We start from the raw sequence: 5,602 nt of genomic DNA, 5'->3' as shown, positions 1-5,602 counted from the left end.
GTGTTACTATGTCAGATTTTGTTTTTTAATGGAGTTTCGCTCTTATTGCCCAGGCTGGAGGGCATTGGCACCATCTCCGCTTACTGCAACCTCTGCCTCCTAGGTTCAAGCGATTCTCCTGCTTCAGCCTCTCGAAAAGCTGAAATTACAGATGCCACCACGCCCTGCTAATGTTTCCTATTTTCGGTAGAGACCGGATTTCATTATGCTGGCCAGGCTGGTCTCAAACTCCTGACCTCAGAGGATCCACCCACCTCCGCCTCCCAAAGTGCTGGGATTATAAGCGTCAGCCACCACGCCCGGCCTCTAAATCAGATCTTAGTCATTTCCTTTTAGTTAAAATCACGCCCCACTCCTCCTCACCTTCAGTTTTTCAGCGTTTGGATAATATGCTGTGAAAACCTTTGAGCACCCATTTTTTTATTCAGCTCATACCACTGAAAGATACTACTCATAATAAAATTGTTGATGAAAAGATAGGAACCATTTTATAGCTTGTCTTACATATTGCAAAATTTTGCACTGTATTGATGCATTATTAACTTTGCATCTTTGTCTTAAGTTCCCCATGGAGAGTTTTTACATTTTCAGTACACTCCACAGGGTGGCCAAAGTAGAACTGGCTCATCGAGTATAGGTTCAGTTAAAAACAGCAATCTGGCTCAGAGTTAAGCACAAAGAATCCAATAAATATTAATGGATTAATTTTCAGGTACCTTAATCTTGACTTGCCTGGAAGATTTCCCCTCCTTAATCTATTCTCTTTCTTTTAGGTATCTACTTCATTATTTAAATGGGAATTTCGGGTTAGGCAGTTCTGGATAGCAGTGCCTTTCCTGTGCCTGTTCTGGAACCTCTCTCGCCCTTTTGCTGTGAGAGGGAGCCCAATACACAGCCGTCATCACCACTAAAGTTACACCCTGGGGTCACCTCACGAAGGAAAAGTTTTCTGTAAGAATTTCTATGCCAGTGAATTGGGGAAGGCTTTAAAGATAATGGAAGTGGCACGCGTTTCTGCCAAACAATTCGACGCTGTGTAAATCACAGAAATTCCGGGAAGGACTAAGTACGTCCGTGGATGATTCTGCGGCTCGCAGGCACACAGGGCACCCTGGGTTTACCCTCCCGGGCTCCGGCGACCACCGCAGGTGCGAAGCCCCCCCGGGGAGGCAGCGCTTGTTGTCCCCGCAGAGCCACGTGCGGCGCCGGGGACGGTGTGTGGCCCGGACACCCGCCTCGAAGCACGGAAGGCGACTGCACGCAGAGCCTGCGCGGGGGCGGGGCTGCGGGAGAGGCGGGGCCTGCCGCGAGTCACCGCTGTCATAGCCGCCGGACCGGGGGACTGAGTGCCAGAGTGAGAGCCAAGATGGCCGCCCCGGCTCGGGCTGGTGAGTGTGCGCCAGGGCGCGCGGCCGCGGCAATTGGCGGAGTGAGGCCCCCTGCGCGGCCGACATGCGACGGCGGCCTGCGGAGCCGGGAGGCAACTGGCGGCGTGTTCCCGCCGGGCGGGGCGCTGGGGGGTCCTGAGGGAGGGGGAGACCGGGGCTGCGGTCTCGCAGAGGGGAGCCAGCCAGGGGCGCGCGGCGGCGGCAGCGGCGGCGGCGGCGGGACAGGCGATTTTTGAATTGGCGCCCCTGGGAAGTTTCGGTGGGCTCTGCGGCGCTCCGGCTCTGTCCCGGCGGCAGCCTCACGAGTGCGCGGAGATGCTGCAGCCAGGGGCAGCGGGCTGGCGGGGCGAGCTGGGGGAGAAGGGGCGCGGGCGGGGGTTTGCGAGACGCGGAGGGGCTGCTCGCTGACCCCTGCCCCAGCGTTGCCGAGAGGCGGCCGCGGGGCTGGCGCGGGCTGGACGCTGTGTGGATCACGCAGTGTCCGGGTCCAGCCGCACTCCCCGCCGCCGGGATTACAGCGAGGTGATGCTCTAAGCCCCGGGGCGCTTCGGGTGGGCAGCTGGCGCTTTGTTTAGGAGGAATGCGCGTCCCTGCTTCTTGCCCGCCTCTTCTCCATCGATCTGTCCCCACGCTGCCGGCACCTGCTGCCGCTTAAAGATCCCAGCGCTTGAAAATCAGTTTCCTGAAACCATTCCCGATGGCCTTCGATGAGAAAGAAATGCCATTTGACTGAATTCATTATGGGGGATAAGAAACCTGTCGGTGTGGACTGAGGGGAACCTGTTAGTATGTTAAATTTTAAGAGTAGGTTAGACACCATCCCCTGCCCCCAGGAAAAAAGAAAGTGAAACATAGTAATCGTTTCATATGCAAGTTTGAGCTGTTGAAACAAAGTGAAACATGGTAATTGTTTCAAATGCAAGTTTCAGCTGTTGTTAAATTCTACTGATAGCTGGATAATTTCTTACAGTTTTAATATTAGAAACAAAACCATTTAGGAATTCTTGGGAAATTCGCCTTTTCCTGAGGCCAACTCCCAAGTTCCCCACTCCCGCCACCTTTTAAATCTTAATTTTTGTATCTGGGAAAGAAACGGGGATTGTGAAATTAGCATAGAAATAAGACCTTCAGTCCTGCACTTGAATTCCTTATTATCTGTTAAGTAGCTAGCTGCCTGTGGGGGTGAAAGTGACTTTTGGGGCCTGGAGTTCCATTTCGAGTTGTGTTCAAAAGGAGCTTTTGGTGTAAACAAGGAAAAAGAATGGGCTGTTCACTGTGGTGAATTTCGGAAAGTCAAATAGGAGTTAAGCACATGTTTATTTCTTAATCTCAATGAAATTCAATATTCATTTGCCTTCAAAGAGATGAAAGTTTGTATTCTTGGAACCCTAATCGTTTTGTCCTTAATTTAGCATCTCGGGATATTTGAAAGAGCGTTTAAACGTTTTGGCACTTGCAAGTTTTCTCTCTCCATTCTAGCATTTTTCGTACTAGCCATTAGTTTTGCATATGTTCGATGTCAAATTTTTTAGTCCAGTATTTATCACTGTGGAATATCCAAATTCAAATGTGGAGATTTCTAATATCAAAAAATTAGTGCAGTGCATACAGTTTAGAAAGTTGAAATGTTTTGACTACTTTGTATATCAGTCTTGTTTTTCTTCCCAAATGTTAATTGCTTGAGATTTTTTAGCTTAAAAAAGTTTAAGGCCGGGCACGGTGGCTCAAGCCTATAATCCCAGCACTTCGGGAGGCTGAGGCGGGTGGATCACGAGGTCAAGAGATCGAGACCATCCTGGTCAACATGGTGAAACCCCATCTCTACTAAAAATACAAAAAATGAGCTGGGCTTGGTGGTGCGTGCCTGTAGTCCCAGTTACTCGGGAGGCTGAGGCAGGAGAATTGCCTGAACCGAGGAGACGGAGGTTGTGGTGAGCCGAGATCGTGCCATTGCACTCCAGCCTGGATAACAAGAGCGAAACTCCGTCTCAAAAAAACCAAACCAAAACAAAACAAACAAACAAAAGTTTAAGTGATAAGTGAACCCACATTTAGTGTAATATACAATGGTACACCTTTTGGAATACTTAAAATGGAAAATCTGTTGAAGATTTGGGTTAGATATTTGAAATAAATTTTCTACCCAGTTGTCTTTCTCCTTTTTCTACAGACTTACCTTTTCTGTAATACAAAGAAAGAAATAAAGTGTCATATACTCAACCAAATTTCTCCTCTACATATTTGAATCTTACTATTACAGCGTTTTGGTTGTGCATAAAAGAATTTTCTGTTCATTGGGTTGTTTGAAGGCAGAGTCTGTGTTTTATTTGTGTATCTCTAATACCTGACTGCTTAACATGGGGGAAAAACCCCTGTGAAAGTTTGTTGAATTGGGGTTTTGAATGGTAGAGGTAGAAAAATTTGGCTTCTTGGTAGCCCAAAAAAGAAAAAAAAAAAAAAAAGTGCTTTGAAGTTTTCTGTCCTTCATGCAGTGTTAGACAGAACAAACGTGGGTGCCAGATTCTAATGGAGTTGTCTGGTCCAGGGAGATTAGCAAGAGGGCTGGGGCATGGGCTCAGGAGTATCAAGATAGGAAATAAACTGTGTGCCTGAATAATTCTCTGAATTCAGTAATGGGGAACAGTTTTGGTATTAGGCCTAGCCTAAATAGGTGACAACTGAAATATATGAGGATTCTACAAATAAGGGCTTTCTGGCTAAAAGATCATTGTAAAAGGTGTAACTGATATTCACAGCAATTTTAGACACCATAAAATATTTATTAGGAAGAATTCATTTTTAATGGAGTTTTACACGTCATAGGAAAAAGCTATTTTGTAGTCTAAAAATATACTTGTTAGGCCAGATCATAGATGAGCTAGAATGACAGAGTCTAGGCATTTTATACACAGAGTATTTGAATTCAATTTTTGAGACCCACGGTAGGATGCTCAGCATTTTTCTGTTTCTACCATTGTTATGAAGTTAGCTGCAGTAGATTGATGTGTAAATATGTTGATGTCTCACTAATGATAACTGTTTCGGAATAAAATTACTTGTTAAGTAGGGATGGGGTGAGAAATTCAAATAACCTGGAGGCAGACATTGCTTTCAGGAGGTTTATCTTACAACGTGTTCAGCTAGATTCAATCTCTGCTGCAGGAGAGGCATATTAGAGACATGAGGAAGGCCCAAGGGAAAAGGGTGTTCTTTATTGTTAAATGAGGAGTTTCGAGTGAGAAGGGTGATTATAGATTCTAGATCTCTAAAGGAAGAAAGAATAACCAGGGCCTTTCTTAGGGATAAAGGAAAGGAAATACATCATTATTGACATAGAGAAGGGCCAAAGCACATAATGGACATAATAGCAAACCTAAGAGGGAGCAGGGAGGGTTTGAGAGCCCATTGTGTTCATTCGTTCAGTAATTTGTTAATTCAAAAATATTGAACCTCTTTCTGTGTACCAAGTACTATGCTTGACCCTTCGCGTTTTACAAACATTTCTTAAGAGGATAGAGTACTATTGTGGTTCTGTGAAGTAAATGGAAAATGGAAAACTACTTAAACCAGTGAGTAAGTTTTACCCTAATTACTACAAACTATGGGTAAAGTTGTTTTCATTCTTATCCAAATGTATTGTGGTGGTAATTCCTAAGGCCTACTTCCTATGGAAATTACCAATTCCTCCTATCTTTTATTATGGAAAATAACAAATCGTACAACTTTTAATAGCCTGTAGGGGATCTGTTTAGTTTGTTACTGTTTAAAGAAAAATGTTTTGTTATAGAAATTATCTTCATTGAAATAAATAGTCAAATATTCTCCCTCTGGGAGATTTCAAGATTTTTTTTTTTTTAATGAGATGCTTGCTGTGACACTTTTGTTTTAAAATTTATTCTATTTTATGCCCAGTGGTACTTATATTTCTTCTTTCTTTAATAGAGGTAGAATGTATATGTGTTTGTGTGAAATATGCATGCCCATTTCTTATGAAAATAGTTTATATCCCAATTATGAAGAGTTTTAAAAATTAAACATTCACAGTAAGATTTGTTAAAAACATCGTAACAAAAGATGTTTGAAAAGTGGTTCATCGTATACAAGAGTAGAAAAGTATATATTGTTCCAAAGTTTAAAGACGTTTATGTGCCATCTTAAGAAGTTTAGATTTAGCTTGTGGTCTTTCAAGACTTTAAACAATCTTTTTTTTTTTT

General features: G+C 44.0%; 1 protein-coding gene across 3 annotated transcripts in view; it reads left to right on the top strand.

The window, feature by feature from the left end:
- The first annotated feature begins 1,336 nt into the window (after nucleotides 1-1,336).
- The window catches only part of ERGIC2 (ERGIC and golgi 2), a 62,034-nt gene continuing 57,768 nt past the window's right edge, over nucleotides 1,337-5,602 (top strand). Inside the window, exon 1 of one of the 3 annotated variants that reach the window (XM_017520380.2) lies at nucleotides 1,337-1,388. The gene's annotated coding sequence lies outside the window, so the exon portion shown is untranslated. The remainder of the gene's footprint in view (nucleotides 1,389-5,602) is intronic. The other 2 variants (XM_017520377.2, XM_037735528.1) reach the window with 2 other exon arrangements.

Source organism: Cebus imitator, unplaced genomic scaffold, assembly GCF_001604975.1.
Source record: "Cebus imitator isolate Cc_AM_T3 unplaced genomic scaffold, Cebus_imitator-1.0 Scaffold827, whole genome shotgun sequence".
Taxonomy (NCBI): Eukaryota; Metazoa; Chordata; class Mammalia; order Primates; family Cebidae; genus Cebus; species Cebus imitator.
The sequence above is the reverse complement of the archived record's forward strand: the minus strand, read 5'-3'. Positions and strand labels throughout refer to the sequence as shown.